Here is a 21,473-nt window from a genome sequence, read left to right as displayed (position 1 = left end):
TAGTATTTTAATATAACCTATGCAAATTCTCCCTCATATATACTTTTTATCATCTCTAGATTACTTATTATACCTAATACAGTGTAAATGCTATGTAAATAGTTGGTATATTGTTTAGGGAATAATGACAAGAAAATGTACATATTCAGTACAGATGCAATTATTTTATTAATATTTTGATCTGTAGGGTTGAACCTGTAGATACAGAGGGCCAAGAATATTAATTTAAAGAAAGATTTATTTCGACTCATGATTTCAAAGGTTTCAATCCATGTTAACTTGGATCCATTGTTTCTGGGTCTGTGGTGAGGCACAACATCATTGGAGAAGGCGGTATGCATGTGGTGGCGCAAAGCTTTTCACCTCATGGCAGAGAAGAAGTGAAGAAAGCTCACTTTTATAGCACAGCCCCTTCTCCAAAACCCATTAAGCTAGCAATCTATTAATGGATTAATCCGTTCAGGGGGTCAGAGACCGCATTATCTAATTACTCCCAAGGACCTACCTCTGAATTTCACTGGGGACAAAGCCATCAACAAATGAGCCTCTGAGAAACTCTTAATATCTAAACCTTAGAAGCCTCCTATATTTTTACAGCTGTGCAGAAACTCTCATCCCAACATTACTCAAGGTTCTCTAGGGGAACAGAACCAACAGATACATACACAAGCATGTGCATGCATGCATGTGTGCACACACACACACACACACACAATTCTAGAAAGGATATTTATTACATTGGCTCACACAACCAGAGGTTGGATAGACCCACAATGGCTATCCACAGGCTGGAGAGCTGGAGGAACAGGTAGCTACTCAGTCCAAGAAGCTGGAGCTTCAGAAGAAAAGCCAATAATACACACCTCCAATCCAGGACCAAAGACTCCAAAACTCCATGGTTAGAGTTCACTTTGGAAGAGTGAAGGAATTGGAGTCCAAAGTACTCAGGTGATCACAGCAGCCAATCATTCCACATTACAATCATTTCTGGAAACACCCTCATTAACACACCCAGAAGCCTCTTAGACATCTCTTGATCCAATCAAGTGATAATCCAAATTAGCCATCACAAGCCCATACCTTGTCTTCTTGACACAAAAACATAACTTTATACATGACTGGATTTATAAATAAAAACAATAACAAGGCAACAATCCTGACTTACGAGATATAACTATCCTTTGCATAACCAAAAATGCACTAGTTACTTCCTCAGAATAGGGTGCAAAAACTTTGCGTGATGCTTGCTATTCTGAAATCCCACAACTTAAATACTATAATGTCACTTTAAGTACTGACATTGTCAATATTACATCACATAATAAAGAATAAAAGGAGATAAACCATTATATCCTCTTAATAAATGTGTATATACACAAACATTTTCTTAACAAAATTGGAAACAAATATTTGCAGTGATTATATTTCTCATTTCCATAACTGGTGATGAGGCCATGGTTGATATTGATAACTATCTTCTTCTACTACCCATTCTGAATTCCTTTTGCCTTTAGCAAAGTACATCAACAGTCTTGGTTCTTTACTTGGAGGAGTGCATTAGCTATTAGTGTTTCAAACTGTCCTCAGATGATTCAAATTGTCCCTTCATTCCTGAAGGGTCTGAGACATTTTTCATCCTGCCTGGATTGAGTGGTTGCAGTTTCTTAGTGAACTTAATAAAAGGAAATGGTGATACTAAGACACACTTAGGGAGTATTCTCCAGGCATACTCTTCCTTATCTCCATGGTGGAATAATGTCTAATTTCCCTTTGGTATTATAGATCAATCGTCCCCACCAACACAGTAACTACCTTCTCAGGATGTTGATTCAGAGCCATGAGGAGCCTAAAGTAGCCAGGAGACCACCTTGCTACAGCCCTGAAAGGTATTGCCACCTAGCTGGCACTGTACCTGCATCTTTAAAAGGCCATTTCACCATTCTATGTAAGCAACTGCTTCAGGATGATGGGAGACATAAGACCGAGTGAGTCCCATGAGCAAGAGCCCACTAGGGTATTGTTTTTGTTTGGCAATAGCTTTTTCTTGATTCTTTTTAGTTATACATAACATTAAGATTCATTTTGACATAATTATCAAAGTAGGGGATATAATTTGCTCTAATTCAATCCCAAGTACTTTCCCTCTCCTCCTCCCTCCACCTATTCCCTTCCCTCTACTCTACCAATCTTTTTGCTATTTATTTACATTTTTTGTTTGTTTTTGTTCCAGGAATTGAACTCAGGAGCACTCCACCAGTGAGCCACATCCCCAGACCTATTTTATATTTTATTTAGAGACAGAGTCTCACTGAGTTGCTTAGCATCTTGTTGTTACTGAGGCTGGCTTTGAACTCCCAATCCTCCTGCCTCAGCCTTCCGAGCAGCTGGGATTACAGGCATATGCCACGGTGCTCAGTTTTTAATTAGTGTCTTGTGGATGTACATAATGGTGGCATTCACTGTGATATATTTATGTACGTTCATAGGAAAGTTAGGTCAGATTCATCCCACTGTTCTTCCCTTATCCCATCCCTTCTCCTGAACCTCTTTGGCTATGAAGTGAGTTCCCTGGTCAAAAGCAATGCTGTGTGGAATACCATAATTATAGATAAGTCATTCTTTAGTCAACAGATAGTGGTTTTGGCAGAAGTGTTATATGAAGGAAGGCAAATTCATACCAACAGTAAGTGTCTATTCTAGTAAGGACAAACTGCTGCCCCTTCCATGATGGAAATAATCCAATGTAATCAACCTGCCACAGGGCCACTGGCTGATCACCCCAGGGAGTGATACCATATAGAGGGCTTAGTATTGGTTCCTGCCAGTGGCATAGCCAGGTCAGCCTTGGTGAGTGAAAGTCCATGTTGCTGAACTTATGCATAGCATCCACCACCACCATAGCCACTTTGTTCATGAGCCCTTTGGGTAATGACAGGGATGGCTGGGGCAAGAGGTTGACCATTATCCACAGACTGAATCATCCCATCCACTTGATTATTAAAGTCCTCCTCTGCAGGTCAAATATCTTCACTTACCTCTTCTACAAATGTCTTTATCATCAAATTTCCAATCCTATTCTTTAAAGATCCCTGAACATCCAACCAAACTATTGGCTACAGCCCATGAATTGGTGTACAATTGCACATTTGGCCAAGCAAAATGCACAACTAGATGCACTACCCAAAGTTCTGCCCACTGTGAAGATTTCCCTTCACCAATGTCCTGCCATCCCAGAGAGGAGAAATAGTGCTGATGCTGTCCATTTTTGGATGATAGCTGCATATTGTGCAGAATCTTCTGTAAACCAGGCCCTAGTATTCTCTTCCTATGTTAACTTATCATAATGTACTCGCCATGAGGCCACATGTTGATGCTGGGAAACAGAACCAACAGGAAATGGAGATATAGATGATTCTAAACAGGGGATTCATTAGATTTGCTTACAGGAGCAGAAGATGAAGAGTCCCACAACGGTTATCCACAAACTGGAGAGCTGAAGGAACCAGTAGCTGTTCAGTTCAAGAAGCTGGAGCTCTGAGAAAGGAAGCAAAAGACCAATGAGTTAGTCCCAGTCTAGAACCAATGGCCTGAAAACTCCCTGAGTCCGCTTGAGAGAGTAAAAGAGCTGGAGTCCAATGTCTTCATGTGACCTCAGCAGCAATGGAAGCACCAGCTCAAGAAGAACAGAGCTTGTGTCTGCATCAGATTCCTGGTTCTTTCACTTTTTATTATTTTTATTTCTTAGTTAGTTGGACACAATACATTTATTCCATTCATTTATTTTTATGTGATGCTGAGGATGGAACCCAGGGCCCTTTGCTAGGCGAGTGCTTGACCGCTGAGCCACAACTCCAGCCCCCACTTTTTTCTTTATTCAAGACCCCAATCTATTGGACTGTGCTGCTCACATTTGGGAGGGGAGATTTCCCTCTTGATTGGCTATTCTACATCCAATCATTTCTGGAAACACCCTCAAATGACACCCCTAAAAGCCTTTTAACCTGAGGTATCTCTTAATCCAATCAACTTGAGCAGAAACTCTTTGATCCTCAATTGTGAAATTTTGAATTATGCTTTTCTTTTTCTATGTAATTGTTTTATGGTATGGTATGCAATACTCTCTGTGGGATTAAACATAGTAGAGCAGAGCATAAGTGGCAACCTTAACTTTAGAAGTACAGCCCTTCATGTCCTACATGTACACAAAGCAAACCACTGAAGCCTAGGAGATAAATCAGTTTGTTTAAGGAATTGAAAAAACAAACATAATTAGATACAGATGTGCAATCTGCATACAACTTGACAAAATTTGGTTTGGAAAACACACGTGTTTGATATTAAATAGCTCATCAATGGAATGATACTCTGAAAACAGGCCATGATTTCTAAATAATCTCACTCTATTTTTATATCTGAATTGATAAAACCTGTAAGCCAAAATAAATTTGATACAAAGCAGCTGTGTGTACAGAAATAAGAAATAGTTGAAACCTTTTATTAACCTCACATTTTGATAGAAAAGGACAGTGGTATTATGTGAATGACAAGCTTCCCAAGGGTATGCAGAAACCTGGATCCTTGAAGAAGGGGAAAGTATTGTCAGGGTAGGAACTGTGGCTATATTCCATGCCACTGGAAAGAAATAGTTCTTAATGAAACACACATGGTATCTGTTCCTGCCCATTGTGACAAAATGAAAATACAGTTAACTTTACCAGAGTAAAAGAGAATAGGAGTGACTGCGTATGGGAAAAGTAAAGAGAACTGCCAACCATATTAATTCTCATTAATTTTTCTCAAAAGTATACATATATCAAAACATCATGTTGTGGGGCTGGGGTTGTAGCTCAGTGGTACAGTGCTTGCCTAGCACATGTGAGACACTGGGTTCTATCCTCAGCATCACATTAAATAAATAAATAGATGGATAAATTAATTAAATAAAATAATTCCAAAAAATATTCCAAAAATATATAAAATTTTTACTTGTCAATTTAAAAATAAATTAATAAAGAAAAAAGAAATGCATTACAATCAAATTAAGATTATGATATTTAAAACATAAGAGTTATTAAGAAATGTAAGTGGTACACCTCTGCAATCCCAATGACTGCAGAGGCTGAAGCAGAATGAGCACAAGTTTGAGGCCAGTCTCAGCAACTTAATAAGACTGTCTCAAAAAATACAAAAGTGTTGGGGATATAGCTCAGTGGTAAAACACCCTGGGAACCTTTGGAACCAAGAAAAACATGGAATCATTTTCCTCCTCTCTATGCATTTATACCACTAGCCAGAATACTGGATCCATTAAATCTGTCCCTAATTTTTTTCTTTCATTTTCTTTTTCTCATGTTCCTCCTTTACTTCACTTAAAACCACACATGTGATTTTTAATTTTTCAAAAGTTTCTTCCCTATTTTTACCTTATTTTTCCTGCTTCTCTCTTTGATTAAGTTCAACAATATGTCAGTATTAGCCCAAATTTAATACTAATTAGATTGCAGCTGTCACTTTTTTCCTCCATCCTATGTCATATGCAATTTATACTTTTACCACTAGGTGGTACTCCAAGTACACATTAGATCTGCTGTTGTTCAGTGACTTTTTCCTACTATGACTAAAGCTTATCTGAAAAGAAACAGCATTTAACATTTTTTTCTAATGTGGTTGATGAATTCCAAAGACTGTTAATTTGAATTATAACTGAGTGTAATGCTAGCTATGCTATCTGGGGTTTAGTACAAACCAGCATGTTTAAGAGATAAGGGTCCTACCTCTCACATATACAAATAGAACTGGCTTGGTTAGTCATATTTAATGATTAAAAAATGGACAGAAGAAGGCTATCAATCAAAACAGTCCAGAAGAGCTAAAGTGAACTAGAGAGGTCACTGGAGGAATACTGCCTAGGCAATATTTCTCGGTTTAGAGTCTGAATTTTAAGTAATTATAAAAGCAATGAAAAAGGCTGAAGATTTTGTTATTAACCACTTTAAAGAAAGTGTAATCAGGACACAGACAATAATGAAGCAAGATCACTGCATAACAAGATGGAACAAAATTGGAAGCAGTTGAACATATATATGCTGGATAAGAAATAATATAATTATACATGGAAAAGTTTTGACTAAGCTATCTTATTAACTTCTAGTATGAGCACATGGTATTTAATATCCAAAACTTGCTGTATAAAATATATTCCTTCCTTAATTTTCATTGATGCTTTAATATAAATCAAGCACGAAACTTGGCATTGGAGATATACACTCAAGACATTTACAGGAATATTACCCTACTCACCCCTCAATATATTTGCACTAGCTATCAACACAGAAAGCCCCTGGTAAATTGTATCTAAGAGGCCACTAAATTTACTATCTGTAAATATACTGAGTTATAAATTCTGTGTTACTCAGCAATAAAACTGCCTATAGTACAAATGATATTCTACTAATATTGAATCTGTATTGGACCTCTGGATAGTTCTTTATTTCAATTTTGATTTCCAAATGTAGGTTTATTTTTTAAGATAAGTAGCACTCTAATCAATGTTACAATTAATGGATTTTGATATATTCCTTTATGTTATTTTTAAGATCCATAAAGTTACCTCAGAAAAAAGCAAAAGTCCAGCATTTGAGGTTTCCAGAACCAATTTCAACTCTCTTATTTCCAAATATTATATCTGGAAGTTCTGTGCAAGTTTTCATTTAAAAAAAAGTGTGTGTGAAAAGAACAAACATAGATAAATCTTGTAGTGGATTGAAGAGTGTCTCCCAAAAAATATTCATGCTCACTCAGAATTTTGGAATGTGACCTAATCTGTAAATAGGGTATTTATAAATAAAGTAATTAGCTACAGATCTCAAGATGAAATCATCCTGGACTGAGGGCTGTTGAGAGCCATCAGTGAGCTATGTGTGGACTACACTGGCATTGCAACCAATGAATAGGAGAATCTGGTATCTGGAAATGTCCAGTGGAAACTTCCTCTGGCCAAGACCACCCAGACACATGTGAGCCCTATTCTGCTCTGCCTGCTCCCACGCGGAGATGGGGTGACATGCTACAGCCACACAGCCTCTCAGAGATAGGTGCAAGATGCCAATCAACCTGCTGACTGCAAGACATCAGGAAGTAAGACTCCACTCCTGAAACCTTATCCCTGCATTTGATGTACTCCCTTAAATAAACCACGGGAGCCATTTTCTAATAGTCCAGCTCTAGCTCCCTATCAGGTGCTCTGCTTCAAAACTATAATGCTGACTCTGTCTTTTGTTCTTCATTAAATATTCCTGACTTATTTTCTCTGGTGGTTTATACCCTCCTGGGCAGGAAAAGGGAACCCCTGGGGAGGCACTGGCAGCCTCCCAGTAGAGGGCAGGTAATAAATCCAATGACTGGTGTCACTGAAAGAGAAAAGAAAGGGAAACCTGGATACAGAAAAACAAACAAAGGAGAGAGTGACATGAGACAAAAGCCATGTGAAGACAGAGGCTGTTAATCACATCATGCTGCACAAACCAGGGCACACTAAAGATTCTGGCAACCACCAGAAACAAAGAAAGGGACATAGAATGGTTTCTCAGAATCTCCAGGAGGGACCAGTCCTGCCAACTCCTTGGTTTTGGACTTCTGGTCTCTTGAACAATGAGAAATAAAACTGCTACCATTTTAATTCACCAAATTTGTGCCAATTTGTTTTGGCAACCCTAAGAAATTAAGAAAGATACCAAGAATAATTTTACCTCAACTTTACCTTGTAAACTCAGTAGCAAAATCAGTGATTCCCACATATTTTATAATATCCTGAAAACAGAAATAGAATGAATAAATATTATCCTGAATAAAGAGTATTCCAAGTTATACCACAAATTCCTTTGGCCTTTTCTTCAACATTTCCTCTTCATCATTGCTGATGCTTTGGGAATACCAGGCCCAAGGTAACTCATGACTGGTGCTATTTAATGCCAGCTCATAAATGGTCCTATTCATGCCTACCTGGTACCCTCAGGACTGTAACAAGAGCCAGGGGTTATGGGAAGGTCTGGCATTGATTATGGCTTGTATATTCAAGCACTTCCTAAAAGATATAGTAGGTCAAGATACATAGAAAGCAATCAAATAAGAATTCCTAATCAGAGCTAGATTGAGGGTAGGAAGAAAATCTACCTGTGAAAGACTTTTCTCCTTTTAAACTATAGATATTCTTGACTAAGGAAGTGGTATAGTTTGGATAACTGTCCTCCAAAGGCCTAAGTGCTAAAGACTTGGTCCCCAGTTCATGGCAGTATTGGGAGTCTTTTAAAGAGCGGCCTAGTAGAAGCAAGTTAAATTAATGTGGACATGCTGATGAAGAGGATATTGGGATCCTGATTCCTTTCTCCCTCCCTCTTTCCCTCTTTCCCTCTTGACGTGACCAACACATATGCAGTTTCCACTGTCATGCATTCCCACCAGGACATACTGTCTTCCCACAGGCCCCAAAGCAACAGGGCCAACTGACAATAGACTGAAACTGTGAACAATAATATACCTACAAAATTATCTACACCATGATACTGAAAGAAAGAAATATCAAAGGGTTTTGGAAACATGATGGTATTGTTTCTGCAAAAATATTCTAATAATTGAAAGAAATAATTAGAAAATGTATAAAATATAATCTGTTACCTCACTGAATTCTAAGATAGGACAATTTTTCCCTGTCAGTTTTCTTTTCCCATTAAAGTCCTTTCTGTCCCAACTCCCAACCCCACTTTCAGAGATCTCCCTTAACCACAATTATGATTTCCAGCTTCAATGTGCATATTCATGGCTAATTTCATACCTAAGCCATCTAAAATCTTATTAGTGATATGTAAGTCTGCTATGTATTACTGCAGTGAAATACCTGAGACAGGCTAACTTAATACAGAGAAAATGTTTATTTAGCTAACACTTTTGGAGACTAACAAACCAAGATATGGTGGCTTCAATTGTTTGTATTTGGCAAAGGCCTAAAGGCATCCTGGTAGGAGTATATGTTGAAGGAATATACCTCTCAAAACAGGAAACCAAAGAGAGACTTAAGCTTTTAGAAGAACTCACCCTCACAAGAATCCATGGATTCCACAAGAACTAACTTAAATACTTCTGAGGGTAGGCCCCGTCTCTTGAAGTTTCAACACTACCCACCCATACTTCCACCCTGGGGACAAAGCCTCTAATACATGGACCTTTGGGAGACAAACCACATCAAAACTATTCTAAGTGGCATTTCTATTTTATCTTTATTTCTTCTACTTCTAATGTGCTCCTTACTGAATATATAGATTGAGCTTAAAAATTTACTAGTTGTAGCTGGACCCAGTGGTGCATACCTGTAATCCCAGCAGCTTGGGAAGCTGAGAGTTCAAAGCCAGCCTCAGCAACAGCAAGGCGCTAAGCAACTCAGTGAGACCCTGTCTCTGAATAAAATACATAATAGGGCTGGGGATGGGGCTCAGTGGTCGAGGGCCCTGAGTTCAACCCCCAGTATCCAAAACAACAATAACAACAACAACAACAAAAAAAAAACATTGCTAATTATATTAGTGTTTCAACACCATGAACAAAATACCTGATAAGAACAACTGAGAGAAAAAAAAAAAGTTTATTTTGGGCTTACAATATCAGAGGTGGAGTTCCTGGTTGAGCAACTTCCATTGTTCTGGGCCTGAAGTGAGGCAGAACATTATAGCAGAAGGGCATGGTGGAGGAAAACTTCTCAGCTTATGGCAACCAGAAAGCAAAGAAATAGAGTGAAGAGTCAAGAACAAAATGTATTTCCCAAGGGCACACCCCCAGTGACCTACTTTCTCCAGCCATGCCCTACCTGCCCACAGTTACCACTCAGTAATCCATTCAAATTAGATGGATCCACTGACTAGGTTACAGCTCTTATAATATAATCATTCACCTCCAAACATCATCCCTGCATTGTCTAACATTATGAGCTTTTGGAGGGACATCTCATATCCAAACCACAACACTGTTGGTGGATACCATTTATATACAAACTAAATCCAATCTTCTTAGCCACAATTCAAGCATCTTCTTTGTATAAAGAATTTTCATTTTCACCTTTACCTTGCACAGATCCATTAAATAATCTTTATACTTTACACTTTATTTTTTTAAGATAGAGTGAGAGAGAGAGAGAGAGAATTTTTTAATACTTATTTTTTAGTTTTCGGCAGACACAACATCTTTGTTTGCATGTGGTGCTGAGAATCGAATCCGGACCGCATGCATGCCAGGCGAGTGTGCTACCACTTGAGCCACATCCCCAGCCCTATACTTTACACTTTAAAATATTAAAAAAACATTTATTTTTGTTGTCAGTGGACCTTTATTTTATTTATTTTTTTATAAATAAATAAATTTGATTTGCTGAGAATCAAACCCAGTGCCTCGCACATCCTAGGCAAGTGCTCTACAACTGAGCTATAACCCCAGCATCAAATATTCTTTATACTCTTAATAGAGTTTATATTACTAAACTTACATTACTTTTACTTTTTCAGGGAGGCTGGGGGTTATAGCTTTACCACTGAGCTATATCCTCAGCTCTTTCCTTCTTTCTTTCCATTTTTTTTGTTTGTTTTGTTTTTTGAGACAAGGACTTGCTAAATTGCTGAGGTTGACCTCAAACTTTCAATCCTCTTGCCTCAGAATCCTAAGTCATGGTGATTACAGGCATGTGCCACTGCATCCAGCTCCATTTACTTTTTAATTTTTTTTCATGCTGGGATTGAACCCAGGACCTTGCATTTACGTGAAACAAGTACTCTACCACTGAACTACATATCCAACCCTTCCATTTCCTTTTATTACTCTGTTTTAGTCTTTCTGTACTCCCACCTGCTACTCTCCCTTTTTCATAGGTACTAATAGCATATCTGTTTTTTACAGGGTAAAAACTTCCCTGATAATCTAAGATAGAATTAGTCCCTTCTTTAATAAATCCTAGTAGCAGTTGCACCTCATTCATATGATATTACATCTTTCATTGAATTTTAGTTATTTTTTGAAACAATAGAATATTCCAGATGAACAAACTTAGAAAGTGTATGTCTGTATATATCCCTAACTTGTTTGATAAAAAGAATCACCTGTATGCTGCCCCAAGTCTACTGCATCAGAGGAGGGGCTTGAATAGCTGTACTTGTAACAATGTTCTAAAAGAGTTCATGACCCCTCAAATTTGGGAAATACTAGTCAGTCTTCCCCTCATTACATACAGAGGTAACCATAATTCCTGCTATGAATATAACCACCATGCTCAAAGATCATATGGGTAATTAGAGATATCTTAAAACCTGAGGCTAAGGTAATGTGCTCTTTCTATAGCATTAACTTTTCCATGTATGATTATATGGCAAAAAAAAAAGGAATCAGGCTTTTTTATTTCTCGTGGTATTTTGCATAATAAATTGCATACAATCATTTGTTAAATACATGGTAAATTAATTTTAGGGATGTAGACTGAAGATACTTTCAATAGCTTATAAACAGGTTAATGAAATTCCATTTGATAGAAGTAGTTTCTATAATTGAAAAGAGTATTTTAAAAAGAAAAATAAATCAATACACATTTTACTTTGAATACCTACAGGTACTTTGCACTAGAAAATTCCTTCCTAGTGCTCTACTGTGACTTGTCAAGGCTATAATATATTTTAATTTCAACTTGATAACTGAGAAATGTAGATAATGAAGCTTATTTGTATTCTGTGGAACAAATAAGGAGATGTAGCACAGGCAGATGGAAAAGGTCTAGTTCCACTATAAACACAGGAGGGAGCTATGAGGTTTAAGAAGATAAAAGCCAAATTTAAAAAAAAGGCACCATGAATGTCAGTCCATATTGTTTTAGAAAATAAATTATTTTCTCTTCTGTGATACAGGATTATTTCATTCATAATTAAACTCCTAGGTTTTTGTAGTATTGCTCTTTAAAAAAAATTGTACCTTCTTGGCATTAGAATTTTTTCTGTCTGTGCTATGTCCCTGCACTTGTTGATATGACAAGCTTAAAGCCATTTGATAGAATGAAAGGAGACCATTTTTCTGTGAGTTGAATGTTTCAAGAGCACTCATCCATTTTATGAGGAACTTCTATCCCTTTCTAGTACTTCTATCTTCTCTACTTTAGATAACAGAATAAAAAATGCATATATTATAAGGGCTGAAATTCTAACAGAAAAAAATAACTATTCTTATTATCTAGCATCCTAGTTTTTAACAGAAGACTGGTAAATATAAGACACTTTACCTAGGGGCTGGGGTTCCGGCTCAGTGGTAGAGCGTTCGCCTTGTCAGTGCAGAGACCCTGGGTTCAATCCTCAGCACCACATAAAAATAAATAACTGAAATAAAGGTATTGTGTCCAACTACAACTAAAAAAATAAATATTAAAAAAAGATACTTTATCTAGAAATCAATATCAGGCATTTCACCCAAAGATAAAAGTAACTGCCAGTAAAAAAAAAAAAAAAACCTTTACCATGTACCAGTCACCATAATTATATAAACACATGTCCAACTCTTTCATTTAGTGTCCACAATATTTAAGGGTGCTTTATTTAATGGTTACAAAAATGTTATAAGAGAGGTACTCTCGTTTCAATTTTACAGATTAGGAAACTGAAACACAGAAACTGAAATTCACCAAAGTAAAATGACAATATGTAAATAAATAAGCCTTGATTCCAATTTTGATCTGCCTGACTAAATTGTAAGCAATGACATTTTGCTAATCAAAGTGGGTGTGTAGATATAGCCTTAATCTCATCTGGGAGCATGTTAGAAATAAAAGTTATCAGGCCTCACCAAAAACCTATTGAATCACAATGTGCATTTTATTAAGTCCCTGGGTGATTTCTAAGGACATTAAAGTTTTAGAAACACAATTGTAAAGGTCTAGAGTGTGTGTCTTCTTGTAGAGCTCAGTAATAATAGTAGTCCTTGCTTATTCAGAGTATATTTTCCAAGACCCCCAATAATACCTGAAACTTCATGTAGTACTGAACTATATGTACAGCTTTTCCTTGGTATTCATGGGGAATTGATTCCAAAACCCCCTCCATATAGCACAATCTGCAACTGCTTATGTCTCTCATATAAAATGGTATAGTATCTGCCTATAACCTACACAATCCCCCGTATACTTTCAATCATCTATAGATTACCTAAAACACCTAATACAATTAAAATAGTTGTTAGACTGCTAAAAAAGGTCCATGTGTTCAATACAGAGACAAATTTTTTCTATTTTTGATTCTCATATGGAACTCACAAGAATGTGGGGGGCTAATTTATGTTTATTCACACATATATGTGTATTATACATGTAATATATGCATGCATATATATGAGAGAAAGATAGATACAGGAGAGGGGGAGTTCCAGAGAAGAATGCCTCAGGAAGTTTCTTAAAGGACATAAGGAAAGAAGGAAAGTAAAAGTGAGCTTAAAATCCTCTTTTAGACTAAATTCTGTCAGTTTATTATTATCAACTTCAAATGTTATGTGTCTGGCTTTGATTTCTGGTTGTTTTTGAAATCCATATTATACCAAATGCTATGATAAAGTTTAATTTATAAATTAGGGATGGTAAGAGATGAATAATAATAACCTGAAAAATTGAACAGTCAGAACAATATATTGTGATAAAAATTATATGAATGTGGTCTTTCTCAAAATTTCATATAATACATTACTCAGACTGCTTCTTCTGAAGATGTGATAGGATACAATGTCTACGTGATGTGATGAAGTGAGGTGAATGACATAGGCATCATGATGTATTGTTAGGCTAGTACATGAGATTTATTGAATATAAGTACTTTGGTCTTATAACCAACCAAGATAGCTAAGTGACTAACAGACAGGGAGTATACACAGTGCGGATACACTGGACAAAGGAGTGATTCATGTCCTCAGTGGGACAGAGGTGAAGAGCATGAGATTTCATCACATTACTCAGTAAAGTGTATGATTTAATACTTAATGAATTACTTATTTCTAGATTTTACTATTTAATATTTTTAGTCAGCAGTTGACTATGAATAACTGAAACATAGAAGTAAAACCACAAATAATAAAGTAGAGGATATTGCATATTTGAGTAAATTTGGAAACTGATAGACTCTGTCCTTAGATAAATTTGAGTCAGGCTTTTCAGAGTTTTCTTTCTGACTATCCTTAGCAAGACTCCTGCTGGGTCAGTTTAGCACAAATAAAATCTCTTTCTACTGATATCTAACCAAATTCTTCATCCCCCCAACCTCTAGTATCTGACCATTTTTTGATTACTTTACTAAATCCCTCATTCCCCACCTTCTGTATGTAACTTATCATCCTGGTCTGCCTTTAACAACACTCCTGTCAAGTTGGTTTGCAAGAAAGCCAGATGCCTCTTACCTCAGAATTTTTTTCTGAGTTATTTTTCATCCATTGATCGCAACTCTGCTGCTTGACTACAAATTCCCACTTGACCTAGAAGTGAGAGTTAATTTCAACTTCTCTCTCCCTGAATAAAGTCTGCATTACTTCCTTTAATCTTTAATATGAGTTTTTTTTCCATAATAAAGTTTAAGAGATTTAAACTAGTTGGTTCCCTAGACATTATACTGGACCTAAAATATAATTTCTAAAGTTAAAGCTAAGCCAGGCATGGTGGCACACACCTGTAATCCCAGTGGCTTGGGAGGCTGAGTTCAAAGTCAATTTCAGCAAAAGCAAGGCACTGAGCAACTCAATGAGGCCCTGTCTCTAAATAAAACACAAAATAGGGCTGGGGATGTGGTTCAGTGGTCAAGTGCCCTTGAGTTTCAATCCCTGATTCCCCAAAATAAAATTAAAGCAAAACCTTTGATATTTCTTTTAAATAACATATATAAAAGGCTTCAATATTTCTTCAGTTTATATTTCTTCTAAAATTTTGTTAGAATGGCAAGTTTCTGGTAACTCATGACTAGCATGCCTTCATTGTTCATCATAATAAAATATTCAGGGAGTTCTTTATTAGTTTACATAACACTTTGTAAGTTACTACTTTTGGAAACTCTGGTAAGAAGGGTCCTGAATTTCTAAGGGATTCAAAGATAAACTGGTTAAAGAAATAATAATAGGTAAAATAAGACAATCTCATTCTTCTTTCTTCCCCCTCCACTTTCCTCACCAACCTCTTTCCTTTCTATATCTTACCTCCCTCAAATATGAAAATTTTTCTATTGCTTCCTTAAAGCAGACCTAGAGGTCCTCCAATATTGTTTAATCTTTTATTCATCCCCCAGGGGCATGATTGAGAAATGGAAAACCTATGGACTTTGAGAATTATCAAACTCTTATGAAAAGAAAGGGCTAACAGTTTTAGCCTGTTCATTATAACTAATGTGATACTTTCCATCCCTAAGGGAGAAGATGGTTCTAATAATAAGTTCTCTAAAACTAAAGCAATAAATTGGAATTTTGGAAAGAATTAATAGATTCTGGGGAGGCATGCCTCATGAACCTCAGGAAATTTCTTAATGGAAGTTAAGAACCGAGGAAAGCAAAAGTAAGCTTAAAATCAACTTTCAGACTAAATTCTCTGTTTATTATGGTCAGCTTCAAACGTCTTGTGTCTAGTTGAGATTTGTTCTTTGTTTCTTTACTTGTTTTAATTTTTTCATACCAGGGATTGAACTGGGGGTGCTTTACCATTGAATCACATCCCCAACCATTTTTTATTTTGAGACAGGGTCTCACTAAGTTTCTGAGACTGACTTTGAACTTGTGATCCTCCTGCCTCAGCCTCCAAAGTTGTTAGAATTATAGGCATGAGCCACCATGCCCAGCCTCTGGTTATTTTTGAAATTAATAATATACCTAATCACCAACAAAAATTTTTTTATGAAACATATTTACTAAAAAGGATAGTTGCTTGGATCTTCTAACACAATCTTAATCGTTTCAAATGATCAAGAAATATGGAAAAACAGCTTGAACATGTGCTAGGAATTAATTTCTTTCACTATTAAATTAGTTTTTAAAAAACTGAGCCAGGCGTGGTGGCCTACAACTGTAATCCCAATGGCTCAGGAGGCTGAGACAGGAGGAACTCGAGTTCAAAGATAGTTTCAGCAAAAAGCAAAATGCTAAGCAACTCAGTGAGACCCTGTCTCTAATAAAATACAAAACAGGGCTGGGAATGTGGCTCAGTGGCTGAGTACCCCTGAGTTCAATCCCCAGTACCAAAAAAAAAAAAAAAAAAAAAAAAAAAAACATTAACTAGAGTCTGGAAAACAAGAATCCAATTGCTTTCTTTAGAGTCTCTCAATCACTCATTTGTCTCCATTGTCTTCTTTCTCATTGTCTATTTTTTTTTTCTGGCAATGCCACTTTCTCTCTTTTGAAGATCTTTTGATATCAAGTAGCACAAATTGTTTACTGGTTCTACCTTCAAATTCATTATTTTTGAACTGTCAGTGAATATTTATACCATCATTTACAAGTAAGGCATAGCTAAACTTAAGACACTGTGACCATCATTTTACTATAATAAAATGTTGGGGCTGGGGTTGTGGCTCAGTGGTAGAGTGCTTGCCTAGCACGTGTGAGGCCCTGGGTTCAATTCTCAGCACCATATATAAATAAATAAAATAAAGGTCCATTGACAATTCTCTCTTTCTCTCTTTCTCTCTCTCTCTCTCTCTCTCTCTCTCTCTCTCTATATATATATATATATATATACACATAATGTTGGTGCTTAGCTCAAATAGGTGATATACTGATTTGGTTCAGCTGACGTAGATAGGATCATGGACAAATTTTTAATAATTACTTGTGAGTCCAGGTAAAGGGAAAACCATGAATTCAGTGAGTTGTATTTCTCAGCAGTTTTTACGTATTAATTTTTAAAAATCAGTAACAGTGTTTGAAGAATGAGTCAACAACTTTTTTGATGAGAAATAAAACTCATTTTTAATGCATTGTCATCTTCTTTTCTTTTTTTCATGTTGTTAATAAGATATTGACTGGAAGAAAAAAACTTCAGTAATCTTCAAATCACTTCATTATTAAGATTATAAACTGAGGCTGAGTGTGGTAGAACATGCCTGCATGCCTGTAATCCCAGCTTGAGAGGCTGAGGCAAGAGAATCAAAAATTCAAAGCCAGCCTCAGCAATTTAGTGAGGCCTAAGCAACCCAGTGAGACCATGTCTCCAATAAAATACAAAATAGGGCTGAGTCTGTGGCTCAGTGGTTAATCACCCCTGGGTTCAATCCCTGGTATCAATCCCTGGTACAAAAAAAAAAAAAAAAGATTAAGAAGAAAGTAACATTAAATATAAAACAATTTAAATATTATGTTCTATTGATGCAGCATCTGATATATAGATATATATATAGAGAGAGAAGAATTTCTCCCATAATCATCACACCACTGATTAATCAGGCCTAAGATTGAAAACATTAGCTGCATGCTATTTTGATCATACTATGAAATAAATTATGATCTTTATATCTACTTTTTCATGAAAGTACTATTGGGACAACAGAAGGAATATCAAATCCAAACCATTTTTTTTGCCTCAGTGGATAAGATTTATATTTTTTTCCAATACAGTTCTTGAAGTATGACAACAAACATAAGAAGTCATAAATTGTCATCCAAAACTATAACAGAAGACCAAATTCAACTTTGGCATTGTAACAGACCCTGATAAATAATCCAATTCATCTAACTGACAAATATGAGTTGATAAGGCAAACTCCAAGTCTTTCAATATAAGGATTTAATTTAGAGAATACAAACCTGAATAGAGTGAGAAAAATTCAGAAAGGATTCAGAAAGACTCTCAGGATTGTATTATGACAATGTTATTCATCAGGTTTGATCTAACTTTTTCCTCACTCAATAATTCTTTAAAATATAACTACAAATTCAGCTGAGTTAAAGGGTAGGAAGTTAATTTCAATAAGAACAAGGACTTCAGGGGCAACACAAACAAAACAGTCAAACAACAAGAATAAAATGTCCTAAAAGATCTCTCTTGCAATATGAAGCACTTGTTTTAAATTATCAATCAGGAAACATAGGGGCTTAGAGTTACCTTCTTATTGTGAATATGTTAGTATAAGATAGTGTGGACTCATAATCTGTTAGGGAGGCAGGACTAACATAAAAGATGTGTTAGTAATTCTGTTTGCTGACACCTTCTGCTTCATTTTATGCTCATCTCTATACTGTTGCCTTAGAAGATTGCCCTATTCAAACTGCATATCTCACGTTCCCTTGTTAGCTTGTATTTGAGTTAAGCCAAAGAGGAACATTAACTGGAATATAAATGAGGAAAAGAAAATTTGGGGGATAACACCACCACTCCTTCCACATTATGACATCTTGAGCAATTGCTGAATCCCTATGTAATTAGTTTTCCCAGTGGGCATGCCCATTTCTAAGACACTTGCCCTTCTGCTTTAGAGGTGGTAAAAGCTTCATGCTATTTCTCCTCTCTGAATATCAACCATTACTTATTCTTTTTCTTAACTGGCATGCATCTCTTTAGTAGCCCATTCATTAAAGTTTGCTCAACTGAAATATATGGGGTAAACATTTTCTGTCACTACGTGACATATAAGCAAGGAGCAGACACAGAACAACAACAAAATTATTTTGTGATTTAAAAAAATAATGAATTTGGACTTTTCAATATATTGGAATATATAGTTTATATAACTATGCATGGATGTTGTTGAAGAGGGGGAAATGTTTTCTTTGGTGAAACGCTCTTATGAAATGCTGATGCCATAAATGTTAGGCAAATATTTTTGTTTTCTATCATTCAGTTTTTTAATATGTTAACATTCTCTGTCAGTTGCTAAGAAAGATTAGTATATTTAGCACTTTCCAAATATAATTCAACACAAATATGATTTTCCCAAAGCATTTCCTAAGACTACGAATCCTCTAACTATATTAAGAAAAACACTGGGTGAGTCTGCTGAGGGTTCACAGAACGATAGGTTTTGTGACTTGAATATTTCCCAAGAGAACTCTCTTAGATATTTTTCTCCAAGAATTCACTAGGAAACAATTCTGTGAAATATATGCAGGTCCCCCCCACCACCACCAGGACTAAAGAGTCTTGATGCAAACAAATCATAGACCTGCCCCAAGATAATTAATGTACTGCTGAGCATTGCAGTTGACTATGGCAACAAGGCAATAAGAAAGCTATGACTGAGAAAGGATAATCCCACCTAGAACTAAGAATTGAAAAGACCTGGAGGGGATCATCACACTCCAGGATTATATTTGGGGTTTTTACTAGTTCTGGTTCAAAAGTCTGAAGTCATCAAAAATTTGGAAATGTAACTAATTAAAATGTAACTAAAATACAATTTTTGAATTATATTTGTAAATATTACTTTTAAATGGACTTCAAATACTTGTATATATTGATCAGCATATTTTCTCTCAGGAGAAATATTTTCTTGGGAAGCCAAAGCACAATTTTAAGGTTATTTTGTGGCATGGAATTGGAAAAAGGGGAATACTTGAAAAATCTTAATGACTAGTATATATCCATCTCCAAGGCACAGATATATCTACCTCTAGAGTAACACTCCTTGCTCACAGAATGGAGATGAAAACATTATCCAATATTTATCTCTTATTTTCTGTTTTCATATAAATAATTGTTTTATATTGAAATACTGTTTGGTGAATAGTCTTTCTTTAGTTTATTCTGTCAAGTACTTACTGTACTTGCTTGTCAAGGAAGAAAAAAATCACAATGTCTGTTTTACGTATAATCATATTCATTTGCTTGACAGTGTGGCTCAATGTTCAATGACTGATGGATAAATTGGTTTATTCACATATCAGTTTGTGTAATCAACTGCTGAATGAGATTTTGGGATTGTATCTATATCCTAAATGTAAAAATTCATATTTCTTCTCAGACAAATATGTTAACTTGATAATTTAAATCTTATAAAATTGTTTTAGTTCTGTATCTTTACATTATTGATCTCTACTTTCCCTAACAACACTATGCAGTACAGTACTTTTTCCAATTTTTAAAAATTTTTTAAAAAATTTTAGTTGGACACAATATCTTTAAGTATTTATTTACTTGATGTGGTGCAGAGAATTGAACCCAGTGCCTCACTCATGCTAGGCAAGCACTCTAGCACTCTAGCACTGAGCCACAACCCCAGCCCTCCAATGCCTTTTGATATAAAGTTTTCTAATGCTCTACATCAAGTAAAGTTTCTATAGCAATCAAAGAATACATTTAACCAATCATTTTAATTCTTTCATGTACTAGGTAAACAGAATATATGGTATCTAAAATAGTCCTGTACACATCATGTAGAACCACAAGAATGGAATCTTAAATAATAGAATAAGTCATACTCTGTGTGTATAATATATCAAAATACACTCTACTGTCACGTATATCTAAAAAGAAAAAATGGCTAAAAATATATAACAGTCCTATACACATAGTAGTAAGCCTACAAATATGTCAAAGAAGCAGGAATATTGTACAAGGAGTATAAAATCCTTAGGGAGAACTTCATAAAGTATAGAATGTTTTATGACTTGCAAATACACAATATTCATTGAGGGTGACCCATAGTTAATAACATATTTTGTACTTCTCCCAATCACTATCAAACCCATACTGGTGTGTAATGAACATAATTCATGATAAAAGATGCAACTATTTGATCAAATGTAACTCTAAAATTTTTAATCTTCCAGTTTTAAGATGTGAAACTTGATGTTTTTATACACAGATACTCATATATTATGAAATAATCACAACAATCAAGCAAATTAACATATGCATCACCTTCATATAGTTATCATTTTTGTTTTTGTTTTTGTTGTTATTATAGCCAATTTTTAAAATGGAAATTACATTAAGTAGACTTCCAGTCATCAGAAAGTATATTGGGTAAACTAATGAGGAAGCAATAAGGTCTATGAAACTGTATAATATTCAATTACATAATTTGGAATCACAGATCACGACACCTTTAACTCATATTTTCAAGCAGCCTATAACAGAGTAGGGGACCTATACAAGTTTGTGATTAGAGTTCATACTCTATAGATGACTCTCAATCTCTCTTTGCCTGTTAGTGATATAGAATAGAGAGATAATGTGGTGGGAACATGAAGTTAGGGAAATAATTTTATAAACTGGGCCGACTGTGCTGATCCCCACATGCTGTCATTAAAAAAAAGAAAAAGAAAAAAAAACAATTTACCTATTGCTCTGCCTGGTCAACAGGATATGTTACATTCCACATGAAACTACCTGTTATCTGCAGGAGACATACAGGCCCTAAACACCAATAAGAAGAGTACAAGTTATCTTGAAGGGAGGTGAGGGGGACTTTTGTGACTCTTAATACAGACCAGATCCCAGAACTCAGGGAGAT

General features: G+C 35.7%; 1 long non-coding RNA gene across 1 annotated transcript in view; it reads right to left on the bottom strand.

Annotated features, from left to right (window-relative positions):
- Positions 1-21,473, bottom strand: part of LOC144371782 (uncharacterized) — a 311,728-nt gene that overhangs the window by 264,841 nt on the left and 25,414 nt on the right. Inside the window, exon 2 of the long non-coding RNA XR_013431894.1 lies at positions 3,445-3,534. This is a non-coding gene — a long non-coding RNA (uncharacterized LOC144371782). The remainder of the gene's footprint in view (positions 1-3,444; positions 3,535-21,473) is intronic.

Source organism: Ictidomys tridecemlineatus, chromosome X (genome assembly GCF_052094955.1).
Source record: "Ictidomys tridecemlineatus isolate mIctTri1 chromosome X, mIctTri1.hap1, whole genome shotgun sequence".
NCBI classification, from domain to species: Eukaryota; Metazoa; Chordata; class Mammalia; order Rodentia; family Sciuridae; genus Ictidomys; species Ictidomys tridecemlineatus.
The sequence above is the reverse complement of the archived record's forward strand: the minus strand, read 5'-3'. Positions and strand labels throughout refer to the sequence as shown.